Source organism: Saimiri boliviensis, chromosome 9, assembly GCF_048565385.1.
Source record: "Saimiri boliviensis isolate mSaiBol1 chromosome 9, mSaiBol1.pri, whole genome shotgun sequence".
In the NCBI taxonomy this organism is placed as follows: Eukaryota; Metazoa; Chordata; class Mammalia; order Primates; family Cebidae; genus Saimiri; species Saimiri boliviensis.
Window position 1 is genome coordinate 24254328 of NC_133457.1, and position 23521 is coordinate 24277848.

General features: G+C 37.2%; 1 protein-coding gene across 1 annotated transcript in view; it reads right to left on the reverse strand.

Annotated features, from left to right (window-relative positions):
• LOC101042760 (uncharacterized) overlaps positions 1-23521 on the reverse strand; it is an 89498-nt gene that overhangs the window by 62000 nt on the left and 3977 nt on the right. The window contains exon 2 of the mRNA XM_074405605.1: positions 17998-18191. The gene's annotated coding sequence lies outside the window, so the exon portion shown is untranslated. The remainder of the gene's footprint in view (positions 1-17997; positions 18192-23521) is intronic.

Genomic DNA, 23521 nt, shown 5'->3' on the forward strand with positions numbered 1-23521 from the left:
TTTAAAAGAAATTTTTCTAGGCATTTAAATATGTTAAATGTTACTTAAATTAAAATTTTAAATAGAGTTAGAAGTTGAGGACATTTGGGAAATAAAAAAGATATAAAGAGATTTTAAAAAGGAGAAACTATTAACAAAAAGAAGAGGAGATTAAGTCTAGGAAGCTCACTTTGTAACTAAAAGAAGATTTAGGAAAGGCCACAGAGAGAAATGAGGGGAGGAAGCTACCAAAAATTAATTCAAGAAAATCTCCCAGAACGGATGAATATTAGTCTTCAGATTGAAAGTACCAACAGAGTCCATTCGAAAAGTTGAGAAAATGCTCACACCACATTACCTCATTGTGAAATTGTGGAACGCCAGAGATAAAGAGAACCTTTTTTTAAATTTGTGGAGAAGAGAGAGAGAGATAGAGAGAGATGGAAGTGTGTGAAGGGAGATGGAGAAAATGGGGCACATTGAAAAAAGAGGAAACAAAGAAGAGGATCATGATGACGTCAGGCTTTTTAACATTATCATTGCTAGCTAGAAGAAATGAGAAAATGCCTTCAAAATTCTGGAAAATAATATTCAATCAAGTTCAAGACATGATTATGCCACTGCACTCTGCAACCTGGGCAAGAGAATGAAAATCTCATCTCTTAATAAATAAAGTGGAGAGCCTGATATGAATAACAAGATAAGACATGTCCATTGATTTTGTAGCCTGAGACTTTGCTGAAGTTGCTCATTGGCTTAAGGAGTTTTTAGGCTGAGATGATGGGATTTTCTAAATATAGAATTATGTCCTCTGCAGGGACAATTTGACTTCCTCTCTTCCTGTTTGACTACGCTTTATTTCTTTCTCTTGTCTGATTGCGTCAGCCAGAACTTCCAATACTATGTTGAACAGGAGTAGTCAGAGTGGTGGGCATCCTTGTCTTGTACTGATTTTCACAGGGAATGTTTCCAGCTCTAAAGATACATGCATACATACGTTTATTGCAGAACTATTTACAATAGCCAAGTTATGGAACCAATGCAAATGTCCAACAATGATAGACTGGATAAAGAAAATGTGGTACATGTACACCATGGAATACTATGCAGTCATAAAAAGGAATGAAATCATGTCCTTTGCAGGAACATGGATGAAGCTAGAAGCCATCATTCTCAAACTAACACAGGAACAGAAAACCAAAAACTACATCTTCTCACTCATGTGAAAATTGAACAGTGAGAATACATAGACACAGGGAGGGGAACACAACACACCAAGGCCTGTTGGGGGATGGAGGGTGAGGGGAGGGAACTTAGAGGATGGGTCAATAGGTGCAGCAAACCACCATGGCACACGTATACTTGAGTAACAAACCTACATGTTCTGCACATGTATCCCAGAATGTAAAGTAAAATTAAAAAAAAAAAAAAAAGACATGCTTATCACTCAGGAAATTACAGGGGGTTTAGAAGTTCTGTGCCAGGAACCAGGGACAAAGACCAGCTATTTACTTTTTATTGTACTGCTATAATCAAACACAGAACATGGTTTTAGAAAGACTGAGGATGATGCGAAAGGGATCTCAGAGTAATAGTTATGCAGCAGGCTGTAGAGCAGCCAGCCCAGATCAGAGTAAGGATATTTAAGCCTCTGGGATGAGGAATGGAGTGAAGGGAGATGGAATTGGTAAATTATCTGCTTTGTATGACCATTTGGATAACAATAGCAGTAGGCATTTGACACATATAATGAAGCATTTAGAAAACGTTAACAATAGATACATAGAAAACTTAAAAAAAAAAAGGAAAACAAAAGAAACAACTACAGAAAAAAAGGTTATTCAAAAAAAAAAACAAACCATCATCATAGAAACATATTTGGTCTGTAGTGAACAATATTTACACTATCATAGTAACAACTGAATGTTGACTCAATTAGATATTGTGTTATCATAACTATACCAAAGGGAGGGATGAGAGAAAGTATGCAGAAGGGAGATGTAAGAGAGTGATAATCTTATCCCCCACTGACAGATATGTCTAATTGAAAATAGTATTTGACCATATGCTTATTAGCAGCATGGCATATTATTTGATTTTTGAAATGGCATCTACATCTTATATTGATTAAACTAGCTTTTTTTTAATTTTTAAATTTTATTTTTACTTATTTTTTCCCACTGTGAGAAATAAGTTTTGTTTTTAGAGATGGGGTCTGGCTCTGTGGTCCAGGCTGGAGTGCAGTGATGCAATAACTGCTCACTGCAGCTTCCAAACTCCTGGCCTTAAGCAATCCTCCTGCCTAGGACTAGGATTAGGACTACAGACGTGAACTACCATGTCCAGCTAATTAATTTTTTTTTAGAGGTGGAGTCTCATTGTGTTGCCCAGGCTGGTTTTGAACTCCTGACCTCAAGTGATCCTTCTTCCTAGGCCTCCCAGAGCACTGGGATTACAGGTATGAGACACTACACCTGGTCCCTAAGATAAATTTTATTTTTGCAAAAATAAAAAACCATCCAACAAGAGATGATGAAGCTCAGGCATAAGCCACTGTTAAGTGCAGATAGAAAGAAAGTTGAAATGTGCTAGAGACTTTTCGAGTAGAATGGGTACAAATTAATGTTTCTAAATTATCAAATGATGTACATCATAAGATTATGAAGTCTGCAGAGCTGCATAATTAGACTGGAATTTCTATTATCCCTGCTAATCTTTGGTCCACGGTCTTCCCATGCAAGAACAAAATGGAAACAATAATATATACCATAATCTAGGTAATATATCTGCTTGGTATTATCGAAATATTTCCAAATACCATGCATACACAACTTTCCTCTATATACAGATTACTTACTAACGTCTAGGTAAGCCAGCCTTATTTTTACTTCTTCTCCCTCCTTGAACTTACTAGAATTTTAAGTAGTTTTCATTTATAACTAGAACCTCAGAAAGATGTTTAACCTTATTTTCAACTGGGTTATTGATAGAAACTTTTGGCAAGTGTGTCTAATTTCTATATCAAAGACATAATCAACAATGCTATGTTTCTCCTTGTTAGAGAGTCAGAAATTCCTATTTTTTGTAATTAGTAGGCTCAGGGGAAAGGAGATGCGACCTGCGTCTGAGACAGTGCTCTGGGGAAGAGAGACAGCATCAATAGCAGGACATCTTTACACATAAATGATTCATCAGAAGTCAGAGCTAAGACAAGGAGAAATGTAGTCATCTCCCCACCCCAACACACTCACAGCTTAACTTGAGTGGTTGGGGGTCTGCAAATCAAATGACAGGATAAAAGACAAGATTTGTTCACATGGATGGAAGTATGCAGTAGGGAGCACCTTGGTGAACAGCTAAGAGTAAAAGCCTATATATCAGCTTAATTAAGGAAAAGCAGGGGTGTTTAAGGCTTCAGTGGGAAAGTATCAAAAGTTCTATTGGATTTTTTTCATCCTGAATCAAATGGACAGTGTCCTTCCTGGTTGGAAATTCCCCAGAGGGAGATTTATGGCAGCTGAAGTTGCATCTCCCCAAGAGTCAGTCTTCTTCCAAACAGGAAGCCCTCAAAGGGAGTTAAATGGAAGTTGTATTTTTGGGAGGCTCTGCTTTAGTGAGCTAAGGGAAGTTCAGAGAAGCTTTTTTCCTACATCTACTGCAACTCAAATGTTTTCCATTTAAAGTAATTTTTACACTGGCGAGTTTTAATTTCTTCATCTCTTCATATACGTAGAGATAGAGATATAGCCAGATATGCGAAGACAGAATATACGTATTTTTCTTAACCATTTTTTTCCTACCACATTTACCCCTAAAACTTCCGTCTATTTTCTAAGAATGGGGGGGGGGTATCCCTTACATGCCCATAGTGCAGTTATCAACTTTAGTAGACCTAGCATTAATTTACTTTTTCTTAATCTACCATCCATATTCCAGTTTTGTCAATTGACCCCATAATTTATATTATAGCATTTTTCCTCTGTGTAGCACAGGATCTAGTCTAGGATTAGGTTTTATATTTCATTGCCATGTTTCTTTAGTCTCCCTCAATGTGGAATATTTCCTTGTCTTTTTTGTATTTTTTAAAAAATTGTTTCTATGTAGGATGAATGAATGGACGTGTGAAAGGAAAATAAATCTTGGTGCCCCCAAACCACTAAGCTAAAGGGAAGTCAGGCTGGGAACTGCTTAGGGCCAACCTGCCTCCCATTCTGTTCAAAGTCACCCTTCTGCTCGCTAACACAGATGCATATCTGATTGTCTCCTTTGGAAAGGCGAATCATAAACTCAAAAGAATGAAACCTTTTGTGCCTCACCTATCTGTGACCTGGAAGCCTCCTCCCTGCTTCAAGTTGTCTTTGCTTCAAGCTGTCCCACCTTTCCAGACTGAACCAGTGTACTTCTTACATACGTTGATAGATGTCTCATGTCTCCCTAAAATGTATAAAACTAAGCTGTGGCTGACCACCTTGGGCACATGTCCTAAGGACTTCCTGAGGCTGTGTCACAGGCACATCCTCAACCTTGGCAAAATAAACTTCCTAAATTAACTGAAATCTGTCTCAGATTTTCTGGGTTCACAGATGGGCAGGTAAGTTTTTTGTTTTGTTTTGTTTTGTTTGAGACAGGGTCTGGCTTTTGTCACCCAGACAAGAGTGCAGTGGCACAATCTCAGCTCACTGCAACCTCTGCCTCCTGGGCTCAAGCCATCCTCAGACCTCAGCCTCCCAAGTAGCTAGAGTAACCGAAGGAGGGAACGAGGGCGTCCTGAAGACACCCCCAGTTCCCCAATCCGAGGTCTTTGGCCTATCTTACTCAGAAGAATGGGGAAAGAGGTCCCAGAGGTGCGGTGAGCTTACCATTCAAATAAATATCATGGACCCAAGAAATTTTGCACAAAAGCCATTGAGAGAGAGAGAGAGAGAGAGAGAGAGAGAGAGAGAGAGAGAGAGAGAGAGAGATACAGAGACAGACAGACAGAGACAGACAGACACTGAGCTCCCACGCTGTTCATGCTGTTGTGGGAGGGGAGATATCTGTATAGGTAAGGAGCCTTGGAGTTTTAACCCTGGAGTTAGTCCCTCTTCATTCATATTCTTGTCCAATGAGAGGAGTTCTTTCAAACTTCCTCTGGAATAATTGATCTTTGACTCTGATACCGGATTGGCTGTTTGGTCCACAACAGCGCCCCCTCCTCCCAGAGCTTTCTGGCTGGCTTTTTGGACAAAGAAGCCCACCTGGATTCCTCTACCTAGCCAAAGAACTTTATGTTCCCGGATGGGGGCATGGATGGAGGCTGGGTGCTGGGAAACTCTTGCCTTTGAAACCATGCCCCTCATGGACCTGGGAAGGTAAGTTTTTTTCCTTAACTACAGACCGTGAACTGTGCCAGGCTAATTTTTTTTTTTTTTATTTTTCGTAGATGTTAGATATAGTGAACCCCAAGTTTCTCTTCAAAGAATCAGTTTGTCAGTATATTCAGCACTCTTATTCTTTAATTCTCCATTTTAAAGTTTAACTTCCTTGTAGTTTCAGTAAACAACATTTTCCATCAGTTCTAATGAGTAGTTGACATCTGTTCCCCCAGTCCCCTGCCCTGTCCTGACTCATTCCGGTCACCTGCTCTGGCCATCTGCTTTGACCCCTGGTTATCTGCTCTGAACTGTCTGTAACTGTCCTTCCTGCCAAACTATCCACTCTGCCACTCCAGCTTGTACCTCTGCTCCCTTTAAAATAGCCAATCAGAATTATACTAGACTGTGTGGTTTAACCCTAGCCAATAGGGAAATAACAGCAGGGGTGACCTCCATCTGGCATAAGTACCCCATCCCCTCCCTTGTCCAGGTGTGTGCTCACCATTGTTCCATCTGTGAGCTGCACCCTTCTATAGAAGTAAATTGCCTTGCTGAGGAAATTTATATTCAAGTGCTACTTTTGCAGCACTGAAAATTTATATATAACATGGAGATGGGGTTTCACCATGTTGCCAGGCTGGTCTCCAACTCCTGAGCTCAAGTGATCCACATGCTCTGGCCTCTCAAAGTGCTGGGATTAAAGGTGTAAGTCACAATGCCCAGCCAGCATTTCATTGCCTTTTATGACATTGCCATTTTTGAAAAAACTCCCTTTAAAAAAAACTACAATATTCCATATTTCTAGTTTGATACTTTCTCATGATTAGTTTCAGAGTATGCATTCTGGCCAGAATAGCACATTAGTGATGTTGTCCTCAGGGAATCACACCTAGAAGCATACAATCTGTGTGTCATCTGACCCTTATTTGTGATTTTAATTTTGATCTGCTGGTCAAGGTATTGTCTGAGCTGTTCACATGACAGTTTTTTTTATCTTATTTCTAATAAGCTGTCTATGGGAAGATATAATAAGATCATGCAAATATCCTGCTCCTCATCAAAAATTTAATGATTTTTGCCCAAATGAATCAATATTTACTGTTTGGGCTGAAAAAAATGAAGATTTTCCAGCTCGATTACTCTTTTCACATATACAAGTCAGCACTTGGCATTCTTGCATAAGCAAGAGCTCTTCTTTATTTATATATTTATCTATATGTTATTAGCATGTACTAATGAAAAACAAGGTTGCTTTTCCCCCCAATGGTTGGTGCTCAAATTGTCCCATATTTGATGAGTGGGAATCCCTTCAAGCTGGCACCTGTGTTCTTGTGTCATGCCCTATCATTTTGAGCAGTTCCTTACTCCTTGACATAATAAATTGCTTCAGGCTCACCTTGTACCTTTCCTGGCCCACCCATTTTGTCTACGAGCCTTTGAAAAAAGGCGCTCTACTAGGGAATGGTGTTAGAAACCAACATCTCAGTTCTAAGTCCTAATCATGTTTTAAGGATAGATTCTTAGGATTATAATTTTTTTTTTTGGTCCAGAATATAGTTTTGGAGATTCTTAATACATATCACCAAACTGCTTCCTGGAAATGTACTGATTTATTCTCCTACCTGCAGTGCATAAGAATGCACTTCTGTCTCTATTCTTACTAATATTATCTTTTTCCTAACTTTCCAGGTAGAAAAGTGTAACATAATTTTTGTTTCCTAGATGATGATGATGATGACGATTTAAGACAGAGTCTCACTCTGTCGTCCAGGTTGGAGTGCAGTAGCTCAATCTCGGCTCACTGCAACTTCCGCTTCCCAAGCTCAACTGACTCCCCCAACTGAGCCTCCCAAGCTGGAACTGTGCATAGGTGCCACAATGACTTGGCTAATTTTTGTATTTTTTTGCAGAGATGAAATTTCGCCATGTTGCCCAGGCCAGTCTTGAACTCCTGGACTAAAGCAATCTGCCTGCCTTGGACTCCTGAATGCTTCCTAGATTACTAATAAGGTTTGTTCATTTATTACCTGTTTTCATTAAATTATCTGTTCAGGCCGGGTGCAGTGGCTCATGCCTGTAATTCCAGCACTTTGGGAGGCCGAGGCGGTTGGATCACCTGAGGCCAGGAGTTTGAGACCAGCCCAGCCAACATGGTGAAACCCTGTCTCTAATAAAAACACAAAAATAAGCTGGGCATGGTGGCCCACACCTGTAGTTCCAGCTACTCTGGAGGCTGAGAAAACAGAATTGCTTGAACCTGGGAGGTGGAGGTTGCAGTGACCCGAGAACACGCCACTGCACTCCAGCATGGGCAACACAGGTCGAGACTCAGTCTCAAACAAACAAACAAACAAAAACAAACAAATAAAAATAAATAAGTTATCTGTTCATGTTGTTCCTACGTTTATCAGAGCTTAGAGTTTTATATCTGTATGAACCATTCTCATATTTGGAACAATGATTTTTCTAGTTTCTTTACATTTTAATTTCCTTTGTACTTTTACTTTATATTCAAGTATTTGATGTTTATATTGAGTCAAATCTATCTGTCCTTTGTGAGGTTTTTTTCCCCCATTGCTGTAATGCTTAGGGAATATTTTTATAGAACAATAATAAATACTTCAGTGTTAATTATCTTCATGCTGCCCAAATTAAAAGAGCCTTTTTTTTGTGTGTAGAAAAGAGTGGAGAAGGAAGATTGTTGATTCCTTCCAAAGAAAATTTCATGGTAGTAACAGCTATTACTACTGTAACTGTTAAAGAAAAAGGTGTGTGTGTGTGTGTGTGTGTGTGTGTGTGTGTGTGTGTTTCTTAAGAGCTCTGTTAACCTCAAGACCATTTCTGGACTTTCTCCTTAGGGTCATGTGTAGTTAAAAGGTAAAATAATAATAAGCAAATGTTATTTTAACGAAAGACTAAATGGGGTAAAGATGCCCTCTAGTGGAAGGTCAGGTCCTCTCTACAATCAAACTGAAAGCACAAAAAATCTAGTATCCCTCAATTTATAAAATGCTCCACATACTCAATTGTTATGTGGGGCTTTTGCTTTTTTATGAATAATAACATCGATAGCAAAGTTAAGAAATTAATTTCCTTATAGTTCATATGTTCTTTTTGAAGGGGTTTTGTTTACTTTGCTTCCAAGATGCATTATGCTGTAAACAGGAACCACCAAATTGTCATGGTCACCGAATTCCATTTTCTCTATTCAAAAAAGATATTAGTTATTCAATCCACTCTTTCTGGTAAGTTTACACAAGCAAATATTTGCTTGTTCAACATATAACCTGAATGTGTTATCAGAATCTGCTTTAATGCTATGAAAAATTGCTTTAATATTATGAAAATATTTTGCAAAGTTATCAAGATACCTAATGTCAAAATAAATATCTTTAAAAGGATGATGTAAATGCTTATTTTATGACTTTCAGAGTTAATGTTCTTGAAAAAGAGATTGCTCTGTAGAGTCTTTTTTTTTTTTTTTTTGGTACACCCTTAGGGGCTACCCCAGGATCTTGTTCATAGTGGAAATCAATAAACATTGCTGGTAGGAGGGGAGACAAGTTATTTCCTAATCATCTGATGTAAAATCTCTTTTGGACAAGTTATTAACATGATTAGAGTGGCAAGATGTCTGTAAAACGCTAAAATTCATCGTTTCATTTATTAAAAACGATCCTGTAAGATTCACACATAGCCCCTTGGTTATGACAAAAGTACAAACAGTACTGAAGTACAATAGTAAAAGCATGGCCTTTTCAATAAATTGCTCTGAGTCAATTGGATATCTATATGGACAAGAAAGGAACTTTAGCTTCTACCTCATACCATATACAAAAATCAACTCCAGGTGGATCGTAGATCTGACTGTGGAAGGTAAAACAGCAAAGCCTCTGGAAGAAAACATGAACAGCTAGGGGATGACAACTATTTCTCAAACGGGGAACAAAAAGCACTAACCATAAAGGAAAAGATTGCCACATTGGACTTAATTAAAACTGAGAGCTGCTCTACATAAAAAAACACCGTTAAGATGGTGAAAAGGCAAATCATTCACCGGGGGAAGATATTAGCAATACATATATTGAATTAAGGAGTCTTATTATGAGTATGTGAAGAATTCCTACAAACCAGTAAGACTAAAACAGTAGAAAGATGCCAAAAGACTTAATAGGGACTTGACAAAAAAAGGCATTCTAGTGACCAATAAACTCAAGAAAATGTGGTTCAACTTCTTTGACTAATAAAAATAAATTCATATCACAATGTGACCACTACAAATACAGCTGTGCTGGTAAATGTTTAACAGTGGGCTTTCCAGAAAGGAAGGAAAGATATGTATACATGTAGCACAATGTTACAAATAAAAATAAAACATATAATACCCTTTATGGTAAATTCCATGTAGCCAATAGCCAGTTGATTCCTCTCCTCCTCCTCCTTCTCCTCCTTCTTCTCTTCTTCTTCCTCTTCTTCTTCTTCTCCTTCTTCTTCCCCTTCCCCTTCCCCTTCCTCTTTTTTTTTTTTTTTTTTGAGACAGGGTCTTGCTCTGTTGCCTAGGCTGGAATGCAGTGGCATCACCATGGCTCACTGCAGCCTCAGCCTCCTGGGCTCAGGCAATCCTCCGGCCTCGGCCTTCCCAGAAACTGGGACCACAGGCACGAAATACCGTGTCCAGCACAGGTGTCTCACAATATTGCCCAGGCTGATCTTAAACTCCTAGATTCACGTGATCTTCCTGTCTTGGCCTCCCAAACTGTTGGGATTACAGGTGTGAGTCACAGTACCCAGCCTGCCAGTTGATTCTTACAGATGTTTTTGTTGATTTTTGCTGAACTCCTATATCTGTATCTAAAGTTGCAATTCAACCATGCTTTTACAAATTTTTATTTATGCTAGGCGCAATGAATCAGCTACAAACATGGCACTTTAGAATTTAATCTGCATTATTAACATTTTCTATATCACTTTCTTAAGTCTACATAAATCAACAAAATAATAAATTAAGCCTTGAAATTAGTAGCCTTTCACAATTTTCATGGTATAAATACTCCATTGTGGTCATTGTCAAGTTAGCCACATGACATTGTTGGAGAGATGCAGAACAGCACACCATGGTATAGCATTTCCACCACACAGATACAGTTGATGTAAATAACCTTAAGAGCACAGATAATAGACATATATAGCATGGAGGTGATGAATTTCAAATACTTATTACCTCTGTAATATATAAAATATAAATGAGTTATATATTATATAGTTGTATATATGTGTATATCTATACTATATATTATAACATTTAAATTTATATAATTTAATGTTTAATAATGTGTTTAACAACCAGCTCACAGAATTCCTGAAAATGTAAGCATTGGTTCCTGAGAGCCAGTATGAGCCAACTCCCACACACCATTGAACCTGCCAAAATGAAAAGATAGCCAATACTAAGTGAGGCCATATGACCTTACAATTTAATTCCTAGATATGTATCCAACAGAAACGTACAAATATATTCACCAACAATGTATACAAGAATGTTCATAGCAACATTATTTGTAATAGCCTTGAAATGCAAGCAACCCAGCAACCCAGAAGTTCATCAATAATAGAACAGATAAATTATGATCCACTCAAAAACTAGAATGAACTACTGTCACATGTGCCAATATGAATGAATATCATAAACATAATTTTGAGTGAAATAAGTCAGATCCAAAGGTATACAGGTTGTATGTTCATACTTATAGAAAGTTCAAAATAGGCAAAAGTAATCCACAATATGAAAGTCAGGGCAGTGGCTCCTCGTGGGGTCTGAGTCCAAGGAAGAAATCCAGTGTTCTGGTTATGTTTATTTTCTTATTTTGATTGTTAGAGGTGTTTCTAGTTTGTGAAAATTTATTAAACTGTACAACTTAAGATCTGTGCACTTTTCTGTGGTTGTTACATTTCAGTGGTTTACTTCAAAACACTTAAAGCACCACTGCTTAAATTTGAAAAAATAAAACTGACCTAAATGACAATTCCAAGGTAAAATGAAAGTTAGCTAATTTAATTATATCTGAAGGAGTAGAAAAGTAGAAACCAATAGGTTAAGTAATGGGGTAACATTATTTCACCATGAGACGTAGTACAAAAAATTCATTCCTTTCATGACTGTACCGCAAAACAGCAGTATTAGTGGGCTATACAAACCAGGAAAAGGTTGAAAGCAAAATCTTACCAAATATCTGAATTAATCTTAAAAATTTCAGTCCAGAATTAATGACAGATAAAAAGAGAAGAAAAAATGAATCCAAAAATACCTAAACCTTTCATGCATCTAAATTGCATCAGAAAGTAATGTATCTAATAAAATTCTACACTGTCCCCATATGAATTTAATGATAAGAATGAAATAGCCTTTAAAAAGTTTTCAAAGACATAATGTCTTCATTTTTTTTTCTTTTGGCCTGAAGCCACAGACAGAAAACAGCTGCAAGTTAATAAAATGGTGAGGAAAGGAGTGCTTCTTAGTAAAAGTTATGGGTAAATGGATAAATGAATGGCGGAAATGGAGTGAGGGACTCATCAGCCATAAATGCAGTGGAAGACAAGAAGTAGCTTTCTGCTGAGTAGGAGTTAATTTAACATTACATATTACAGATAAAAACATTTTCCGAAGATTATTGACTCCCCTAGATCTAGATCTAGGTTTTCAAATTAGTATCAATTTACTTCTGAAGGATTTCTCCTTTCATAGAGCAAACCAAAATATTACACACAAAAGGACATTAGCCACTGTTCCCACATAGTGATCTTCTCTTCAGGAAGCTTTACTGCTACAGCACATTTCACATTTCATAAATTTTATGCCTGTTTTGCCCTAGATGTTCCATCCTATGTGAGTTACTTAGCAGAACGAAGTTTAAGAATATGTAGAAATGTCTAAAAGAGTAATCATTTTAGATGGATGTGAAAGAAAGAAAACTTTTCTTGAAGGTTAGCCTTACATTTTGGTCAAGGATGAGAACCATTGCTGGACATCAGCTTGGCAATAAATCTACCTATCTCCTTTGAAAGGACTCTTTAATCAGCAATCAAAGGTCATAGCATTGTGTTAGATATTTGACTCAGCACATATACCATTTTGAAAAATCTGAAAAATTGGCTCAGATTGAGTGAACAGCCAGATAGAGACATTACTTGGGCAAATCAAACAAGATTTACATATCCAAATATGTGGCATCAAGAAGGAGGAGTTAGGATACATAGCAGAGAGATCCGCTCTCAATCTCTATTAACAGAGAGAAGTGCTTACACTTGAGAATCCCTCAGATGGACCACATTAGCAGACACACAGTTGAGGATGGTAAGTTTGAGCAAGTGAGGCTCACATTAGACCTTTCGAAGGTCAATTGCCCCTTCAAACCCAGTGTTACATACATGATGCTAAAGCAGTCCTGGTACATGCTGGCAAAACTGCACCTGGCCAGGTGTATCTCACTGATCTCAAAGTATACATGATATACAAGTACATTTGCAGGAATAGGTGATAGAGTATTCATATGCCTAAATAAACTTCTTATTCTTTACTCTCAACCTTTCCAAGCTAAAGCAGCTTGGGCCAGATATGAGCCTGAATTCCATGCTGTGAAGTTACAGCAAGCACCTATTCCCCAGATGGCCCTGGGAGTCATGGTAATGCACCCTTGGACCAGCTCTAAGACCTAATCTGCAGGCCTAGATTTACTCATTTTGGCAACAAATATGTATGAGAATCAAGAGTTAGAAAAAGAACAGACTGCAAAATATCTTCCCCAGTTACTGACTGTCCAGTTATGTAGTCACTTAGCATAAAAAGACAATTCTATAGCATTCTTTTGTCTGCTGTTTTGCTGTGTTTGTTCTTACCTTCTCAACCTTTGATTGAAATATGAAGATATTTATATCTAGCCATTTTTCATCACTTTAAGGCCTCCCTTCATCGGCTGAAGTGCTTATAAGTGCTTTGGACATGTCCTTCCTTTCAACCCAGTTTTGAATGATTGGGTGCCAAGTTGTGTCTCAATGAAATCTCAACACTTCGGGCCTATCAATAGCTTAATTCATAATATTTGAGTCTGAATAATAATGCTACAAGTTACACACTTCTGCCTAAAGCTTAGCCTACCTTAACTACTCTTTCACATTGAAGCTCTTCTGCATCCCAGGTCACTTTGCTGAGGCAGAGAGCTGATTTGGATCAGGAGACAGGTTCAAACCCTGGCTTTACTACCTGATAGCTTTGTAATCTCGGTTAAGTCCCATAGATCTTGAGCTTTGCTTCTTTCGTCAGTAAAATGGGATTGAATCTCCTTCATGGTTTTATAGTGACAATTGAGATAATGTTTGTAAACTTGTAAAGAACACTGCCTGATACATAGTCTATGTTCCATAAATATCAACTGAGTCTAAATCTGACAGATGTAGTCTGTTGGAATTTAGCATGTGCAAACATTTATTGTCTATACTCTTTACTGCCAATGATAGGTTTCATTTTAAAAATCTCTAAATTTCAGCAATCGATTAATTGCTAGAATTTTAGAAGATGGGTTTTTTGTATCCTGAATAGAAATAAAAATTCTTGCAGCTAAAAGCATTTCCCTGTATGTGAAATTAAGGCTTGTGACTACATGCCAAGCAATTCACAAATAAGTATCCTATTCTGGACTGCCACTAATCCTCTTGGAAGCTTCTGAGAAAATTAATGAGTTTATTCAAAAATCTGTGGAACTCAAGTAAATTTTCACTGGACTGTTTGATTGCTCATTCAAAATTGATTATAGTTTATTGGAGGGGGGCCATAGTTGACAGTGCAGCTGAATGTACCAAGAAATGGAAAGAAAATCATCCCAAATAGGTATTAAGATTTTAATTGGTTTCACAAGGCACTTGGCAGACTCTATTAAGGAGCTAATGATGAATTTTAAAGAAATACCAGAAGAGTGCCATCATAACCATTTAGAGTTTTCTATTTTGCATTCATTGGACACATTACCACTGTCTAAAAATGATCTAATAAATATTGACCAAGAACAGCTGGCTATTAGACCTCTTAACCTAGCACTTTCAACTATGTTAATTTTGGCAATGAATGTGCAAATTACTAAGATTGTTTCGGATTCTAAAGTTGGAAGAGCAATGGTGGGGAGTAGGAGGACATTATTTGAAAATTAGCAAGAAAGGGAAAGACCAGCAGGAAGCAGTGGCTCAACCCTCTCTTCCTCTCTAGTTACTGCCCATTTTCCTTCATCTGCTCATATGATCTAGGCCCTGCCGACTAGATCTGCATGCCCTGAACTTCTGAGCTAATGATGCAAAGAAGCAAGGACAAGGGAGCCTTACAGTGGCCATATAGTGGCCCCAGTGGAGCAGGGGATGTTGTGCTAGCAGCAGTAGATGGTGCCTGTTGTACTGGCTACAGCGTGTCCTGCAAGAGTGATGTCTGCATAGCTTTGACTGGGTGACTTGGTTCTGCTATGTGATTTTGGGTCCTGCTGCTGGCTGCATGCCCCTGAGTCTTGTCCAACCCTTCTTAGGATTGTGGGGGCTACCAAAAACATACCTAGAAATCTTCTGCTAAATAAGCCAGAATCAGTTTCTCTTGCTTTAACTAAGAACATTATGTGATAGAATGATTAAAGTTTTAAAAAGAAAAATGTTAGGTTTAAAAAATTTCCATGGATTGGATTTGGTGCATGGTGTACCAATTTAAAACCTCCCTGATAAATTACAAGTTCATTCATGTATAAAGTGGGAGAAGAGAAAATATAAACAGGGCTCATATTAATTGTTTCTTCACTTTTTTCTCCTACTTATCAAAGTATTACATCATTTTATCTTTTAAAAATGGTAATTTTAACAGAGGAATTTTAACAAAGTAATTCTTTAACAGAGTGTTATAGGTTCAGGGAAAAGGCAGGGATTGAGGGTAGAATGGCTAGTGCATATGGTACATCTAGTTTGCCTTAGATCTTGACACACCATAGTACCTGTAACAAGCTGGCTGGAAAATGCATATTTCATGGTACCTAAGAAAATAGATTTCCTGGGGAGAAAGTGCAATGCGTTTCCTTCAGTCACAAAGGAGCCTTTTTCCTTTCCATCTTTTAATAGTCATACCAATCAGTAAATTTCTACTTTGGTCAAAACATTGTGCCAGCAGTCTGCAGAAAATTAGAGAAGTATGAGCCACCTGACTGACCTTAAAGAAAATACATTCATTCATTCATTCATTCATTCATTTTTCAAATGTTTATTAGAATTTACTAGACCCTACAGATTGAAAGATGTGCAAGGTATGTTCTTGTCCTCTAGAGTTTATGGTTAATAGGTATTATTACTCACAATTTACCTGACTAAAGACCTATGTGGACTCATGATACACAGGAGCCTATGAGATATATTTATTAGATTATTTATTTACTTTTAGTTAACATTTTAAGTATGTATAAACAATCACCATAACCTATTGGATATTTTTAAAAAAATAATTAGTATTCACTTCTGTATCTTGAGTCCACAGGTATAAGCAATATATAATCAGAAAGTTATAAATAATCTCAGATTATATAGGTAAAGGTGTGTTCCTAAAAGTAACACATACAGCTCTATTAATTAAAAGGATGCATCTGAAATTATGACCAAACTCTTTTTAGAATGCGGAAATGTAAAATTATACCTTTAACAATGAAGACATTATTTATATACTTCAAAAATAAAATGTGATATCAGAGAGATGAATGATCGCTATAGGATTATATTGGTTTAAGAGAACATGATTTCTTCTGTAAGAATGTAAAAGAAATCTGTAAGAGTTTAGGGGAAAAATTATGAAGCCAATTATCTTAATATTTTTCTTATTCCTAAACATAAGAACAGCATTAAAGGAAAACTAGCTTGCATTTTAATTGTCTATCTGGCATTAAGGAAGTTCTGCCAAAATGTAATAGAACTGAAAGGCTTCAACTTCAAATTAAAAATATTCTAGGCTCAGATTAAAATATGGTCTGTCCCATATGAAAAATAATAAAGATGTAATTGGCTTATTAGACAGAATAAAAACTTTCTTTGAAGTTTGGAATGACTAAGTTTCATTTCTCTGAATATTTCTTTGTATTGTTTTCTCCTAGTGGTGCAAATTATCTTAAATGTAATAGCTCATGAAGTTATTGTCTATAAAACACTGTATCTTTTGTTATTCAAATACAAGGAAAACCACATTGTGTTAATGATATATGTATTTTTGCTAGCATTTAACATGACAGGTATTTAATCATTTTTCCACTTAAACCAGTATATTTTTGTTCCACCAGTACTGCATTTAAAAAATGTTAACATTAGAAACAAAGAATCATGATCTCATTTAGCTTTTTAATATATTTTAAACCTCTTACAAAAGAAAAGTCCTATAAACAGAATAACAGAATTTCTTGAAGTTTAAAGGTTGAGGAATTCCAAAAAGTAAATCCAAGCAATTAATTTAGCAGCCTGGGAGGAGGTTAAAGACACTTAATTATGTTAATACCTGAGTCAGAATCTGGGTTTCCCTTTTTTCTAGGTACCTTGCCTTTGCTAAGTAACAACTTATCTGAGCTTTTTTTTTTCTTTCTTTTTTGTGATGGGGTCTCACTCTGTCACCCAGGCTGGAGTGCAGTGGAATGATCTCAGCTCACTGCAACCTCCACCTCCTGGGTTCAAGTGATCCTCCCACCTCAGCCTCCCCACCAAGTAGCTGGGACCACAGGCATGCCCACCACACCTAGTTAATTTTTTGCATTTTTTGGTAGAGACAGAGTTTCACCATGTTGCCCAGGCTGGTCTCGAACTCCCAAAATGCTGGGATTACAGGCATGAGCCACCGTGCCCAGCCTTCTCTGAGCTTTAGTTATTTCACCTGTCAAGTGGGGACTGACACCCACTTCTAAGATTGTTGTGAAAATTCAATCATGCGTGTAAGGTGTCTGGTATGTGGTAACGCAACAAAACATTTCTTATCTCTTTTTTCACTTTTTAAGCTCCAATTGGGAAGATAAGCTATAAACCCATGAAGAGGTAATGAAAAATCCAAGAGTTAAGTCACAATTCATATGCACTGAGGTGGCTGAAGAAGGTGATCTCTAAAGCCCCTTGCAGCTCTAAACACTGATTATTCTATGACAGCTGTATGAGAAGCGTCAGGGGGCAGTGCATGATAAATTGGCAATTGTAAAGTGTGGACAGTAAGTGCCCTTAGGTCCAAGAGGGGAGCCGCTGCCTTGGGCTACAATGGTTTAGGAAAACCAGTAAAAAATTCTGAGCTGCCTGAACTACAATAAAAGCTCAATTCAATTAGGAGAGTGACTAGCAAGAGTCTGATTATAATACAAATTCAGGCCAAGCTAAGGAGAAAAAGGAACAAAATACTGGGGAGAAAGAAGAAAGGAAAAGGCAGTATCAGCAATTTGGTTTGTGAAACAGATAAGGAATATTAAGTAGCTATCATGCTTCTCATCCTTACAACAGTCTTATAAGGCAGGCAAAGTATATTAGCCTTGCTGAGAACTTCTTTGAGTATCAGCATCTGTTAGAAATGTGTTTGGCAACAAATAATAGAAAACCGGGACATCAGTGGCTTAAACAAAGTCTTTTTTTTTTTTCTTACCTAGAAAAATCCTAAAGATAGATGGTCCAGAGTTGGTGCCTCTGCATAATGACACTATCAAGGCTCTTTCTTGCTTGGCTCTTTCTGGGTCTCTGTCTCACCATTGTTAGAATGATGGCATTTGCATTATATTTTCTTGGCTTATGCTCATTTGATGGCTGCTATACCTCTGGGTATCACATTTGTACCCCATCCTGAAAAGAGACAGAAGGGCAAAGGAACAGAGAGTGTGAGCAGGTGGCATACCCACAAGTCTGAGCCTTTTTATTAAGAGAGTTAAAGCTTTCTTGGAAAGTTGCCCAGGACTTGCAATACTTTCTCTTGCAATTTTCCTCTGGCCAGAATTGTGTCTCATGGCTGCCCATGGAGGGAGAAAGGGGATGTGGATAGGGTTAATCAGCCAACCCCCAGTGGAGACAAAATTGTTGAGGGCCTTGTAAAAGAATTACTACAAAAGACAAAACCAGGGAATTATTCTCCTTAATCAAGAATTTTCAACTCACTAAAAAATTAAACTTTTAAAATTTTTGAGATAATTTTAAATTCAAATACAATTGTAGAAAATAATATAGCAAGATCCTTTTCCTCCAATGATAACACCTTACAAACCACAGTACAATGTAACTAGTACGATATTGACATGGACAGAGCTAAAATATAGAACATTTCTATCACGATAAAGATTTCTCATACTACCCATTCACAGATGTAGCTTTCATGACCCCTGTCCCTTCTTAATTTCTGGCAACCACTAATCCATCCTCCTTTTCTATAAATTTGTCTATTTAATAACTTTACATAGAGCAGGCACGGTGGCTCACCCTTATAATCCCAGCACTTTGGGAAGCTGAGGAAAGTGGATCGTTTGAGTCTAAGAGCTTGAGACCAGCTGGGCAACAGGGTGAAAACCCGTATCTACAAAAAAATATAAAAATTAGCCGGGAGTGATGTGGTGTATGCCTGTAGTTCCAGCTACTTGGGATGTCTAGGTGAAAGAGTCACTTGAGCTCAGGAGGTGGTGGTTGCAGGGAGCCAAGATTGAATCCCTGCATTCCAGCATGGGTGACAGAGTGAGACCCTGCCATTCCTCATGTACAGTTTTTTTTATGTGCAAGCTTTCATTTCACTGGGATAAATACCTAGAGTTGTAATTGCTAGGTCATATAGTAGTTGCATGTTTATAAGAAACTGCCACATCCAGCCAAACTAAGCTTCACAAGTGAAGGAAAAATAAAGTTTTTTGTGAATAAGCAAGCACTCAGAGATTTCATCACCACCAGGCCTGCTTTACAAGAGCTTCTGAAAGAACCACTACACATATGAAAGGAACAAACAGTATCAGCCTTTCTAAAAAAATTATCAAAAAGAGCATAAATATAATGAAGAATTTACATCAACTAATGGACAAAATAGCCAGCTAATGGTAGTATTAAACTCACATATATTATTATTAATTCTAAATTTAAATTGACTAAATCCCCCAATCCAAAGACAGGCAATTTGAATAAAAAACTAAAACCCATCAGTATGCTGCATCCAGATCCATCTCATATTCAAGGATACACAAAGACTCCAAACAAGGGATGGAGAAAGATTTACCAACCAAACAGAGAGCTAAAATAAATAAATAAAAAGCAGAAGTTACAATTAAGCAACAAAGATCAAAAGAAGCAAAGAAGGACATTATATAATGATAAAAGGATCAATGCAACAACAAGAAGAGCTAAAGATCCTAAATATATCCGCACCCAATACAGGAATACGCAGACATACAAGACTTATAAAGATACTTAGACTCCCACATAATAATAGTGGGAGACTTCAACATTAATATTAGACAGATCAATGAGACAGAAAATTAACAACGATATTCAGGACTTGAACTCAGATCTGGAACAAGTAAATGTAATTAATATTTATAGAACTCTCCACTTTAAATATACAAAATATACACTCTTATCAGTATCACATCATATCAACTTAGAAGTTTAAAAGAAATCTTGGTTGGCTCCTTGTTTGCTATTCTCTTCCCTCATTTTCTTTCATGTCTTCATTATTAAGGACAATTATAGGCATACCCATATTTAGACTGCATCCTAGCCCGGGTAATAAAGCAATACCCCCATCCTCTCTCCCTCTTCCTCTTTCTCTTTCTTCCTCTTCTTTATAAAAAAAAAAAAAAAAATCAACACGGAATGTGTGTTTGCTTCCTCTCTCCCTCCCTTCCTCTCCCAGCAATCCTCCCTCCCAGGCCCTCTACAGTTTGCCCAGTGAGGTAGAGGCCATCTCCTCCTCCTGTTGAATCTCAGTTTTCCTATCAAATAAATAAATAAATAAATAAATAAATAAATAAATAAATAAATAAAAATAATAAAAAAAAAGAAACTGCCAAATTTTTTTCTACAGTGGCTCTACCATTTTACATTCTTGCCAGCAATGAATGAGTGATCCAGTTCTCTGCATTCTTGCCATTTGGTGTTATCAGTATTTTTCACTTCAGCCATTCCAAAAAGGAGGCAGTGATATTTTATTGTGCTTTGTATTTGTATACCGCTCATGGCTAATACTGTTGAACATCTTCATGTATGCTTGACTTCTGTATACATTCTTTGGTGGAATGTCTTTATATCTTTTGCCCATTTTCTAATTGGGCTGCTTGATTTTCTACTTTTAAATTTTGAGAGTTATTTATATCTATTCTATTAATAGATACTAGTGCTTTGTTGAATACACTTTGCACATATTTCTGCTACTCTTTGGCTTGTCTTTTTATCTTCTTAAGAGGGCCTTTAACAGAGCAAAAGTTTTTAATTTTGATTAACTCCAATTTGTCAATTTTTTTTTTGTGGATCTTGTTTCTGAAGTCAGGGCTAAGAACTCTTTGCCTAGTCCTAGATTGTAAAAATGTTCTTCTATTTGTTTTTTTTCTGAAAGTTTTCTAGTTTTATATTTTGCTTTAAATTCAGGATCCATTTTGAGTTTTTATGGAAGGTGTGAGACTTAGGTTGAAGTTTATTATTTTGCCTTTGTAGGTCCACTGGCTACAGTTGAAAAGGCTATCTTTACTGACTTGCTTGGCACTTTTGTCAAAATCAGTTGGATATGTTTTTGAAGGATCTCTTTCTGGGTTCCCTATTCTCTTCCACTGATGTGTGTCTATCCTTTCACCAATTCCACACAATCTTGATTACTGTAGTCCTGTAATAAGTCTTGAAATTAACTAAGTTTTCCCACTTTCTTCTTTTTTTAAAAAAAAATTGTAGCTGTTCTAGTTCCTTTACTTTCCCATATAAATTATAGAATAATCTTCTCTATGTTTACAAAAAATCTTGCTAGAATTTTTATAAGAATTGCATTAAAATGACACCAAATTTAGAATTGACATCTATGACGGTTAATATTAGGTATGAATTTGATTGGATCAAAGAATGCCTAGATGGCTGGTAAAGTATTGCTTCTGGGTGTGTCTGTGAGGGTGTTGCCAGAGGAGACTGACACTTGAATCAGTGACATGGGAGAGGAAGACCCAGAGTGGGTGGGAACCATACAATCTGCTGCCAGGGGTGGAACAAAGCAGACAGAAGAAGGGGGATGAGTAGCTGGCTTGTTGAGTCTGCTTGGACTCTCTCTCTCCTCCTGTGCAGTGCTGGATGCTTGACATCAGACTCTCCTCCTTCGCTTGGACATCAGACTCAATCTTTGGACTCTGAGACTTACACCAGCAAGTGCTTCATTGTAACCCTCCAGCATGAATATGAACACAGACCTTAACTCTCATAAGAAACATGTACAGTCTATTCTCTCTAAAGCATGCTAAGCTAAGTGGATGCCTCATCTGCCTGGTAAAACCTAGGTCTCCACAACCCCTTATTGTAATCCAGATATTCCTTTCTATTCATAAATACTTTTTCAACCAATTGCTAATCAAAATATGTTTAAATCTACCTATGACCTGGAATCCCGTGACACCACCTCCACCCCGTTTCCCCCGACCTTACTTCAAGTTGTCCTGCCCTTCCACATAAAACCAGTGTAAATCTTACATATGTTAATTGATGTATTATGTTTTTCTAAAATGTATAAAAGCAAGCTGTTCCCCAACCACCTTGGGGACATGTCATCAGGACCTCTTGAGGCTGTGTCATAGGTGTGTCCTTAACCTTGGCAAAATAAACTTTCCAAATTGAGACTTGTCTCAGATACCTTTTGGTTTAAAACTTAATGACTGAGAATCTTAAATGTGAAAACCCCAAATTTGAAATGCTCCAACGAGCATTTCCTTTGAGTGTTATGTTGGTGCTCAAAAAATTTCAGATTTTGAAGCATATTGGATTTTGGATTTTTGGATTATGGATTATGGATTCTCAACCTGTATATAGTATTATTCCCCCCGCATCATTAACATGTAAAAATTAGAAATAGTTTAGTGATTACATGTTTTTAAATTATAATAAAATATTATAAATTCAGACTCGTATTTCGGGATTTGTAATAATGGAGAAATTGCTCAAGTATTATTGTAATTTTATTTTATCTTTTCTATTTATTTACTGGGATTCTATGTTAAGATATTACTTATATTTTTAAAACTTTTTGTTGGAGGAAATACACAGGCAGAAGTTGGCACAGATTATAATGTATAGTTGAATGAATATGTTATAGTGGCAATTAGGCATGAGCTGGACAGGTGAGGGCTTCCCCTACCCACGAGGAATGTCAGGCAACCATCAAGGATAGTTTGACAGTTGTCTCACTTTCTCTCTAAAAATAATAATTGGTTGCAGGCACCAGGGAGAGGCAATTTCCCAATGGATAAAAACACTTGAAATTGGTAATCAGTAACTTCCAATAAAATCTCAGGAATTGGGCACGTGGGCTTGAGTATGTGCATTAAAATGTAAAATGGCAGAGTTTAACTGGTTATACGACCTTCTGGGTGAATTCCACCAGAAAAGGGAAAAAAGCCTCAGATGGCCACACGTACAACTTCTTAAACACACTGCACCTGCTCATCTGTCAAGCGTGAGGAGGGCATTGTGCATGTGGGCTGCCCACCCTAGGGGAAGAATCATGAAAAAAGGGATGCAAGACACCTGACATATACCAACATAAAAACCCCAAGTCAGAAGGTCAAACGCCACACTTGACTTCCAGATTTCCTGCTTAGGTCTTTTCCAAGTGTACTTTCCTTTCTTTCCTGTTCTACAGCCTTAAAGTAAACTTTCATTCCTGCTCTGAAACTTGCTTCAGTCTCTTTTTCTGCCTTATGCCCCTCAGTCTAATTCTTTCTGCTGAGGAGGCAAGAATCGAGGTTGCTGCAGACCCTTATCAATTTGCCACTGGTAACTCAGATATTCGCCACTCCCAACAAATTTTACAAAGTGAACACTAAATTTTTATTTTGTTTATGAAATGATTTCTTTATATTGCAAATTAAGGGTGAAGTAGAATCACAGGTGTAATGTTTCAAATTTGACACATTGGATGTGTCAGATACAAACCATTTCTTATTGCTTCACTCAAT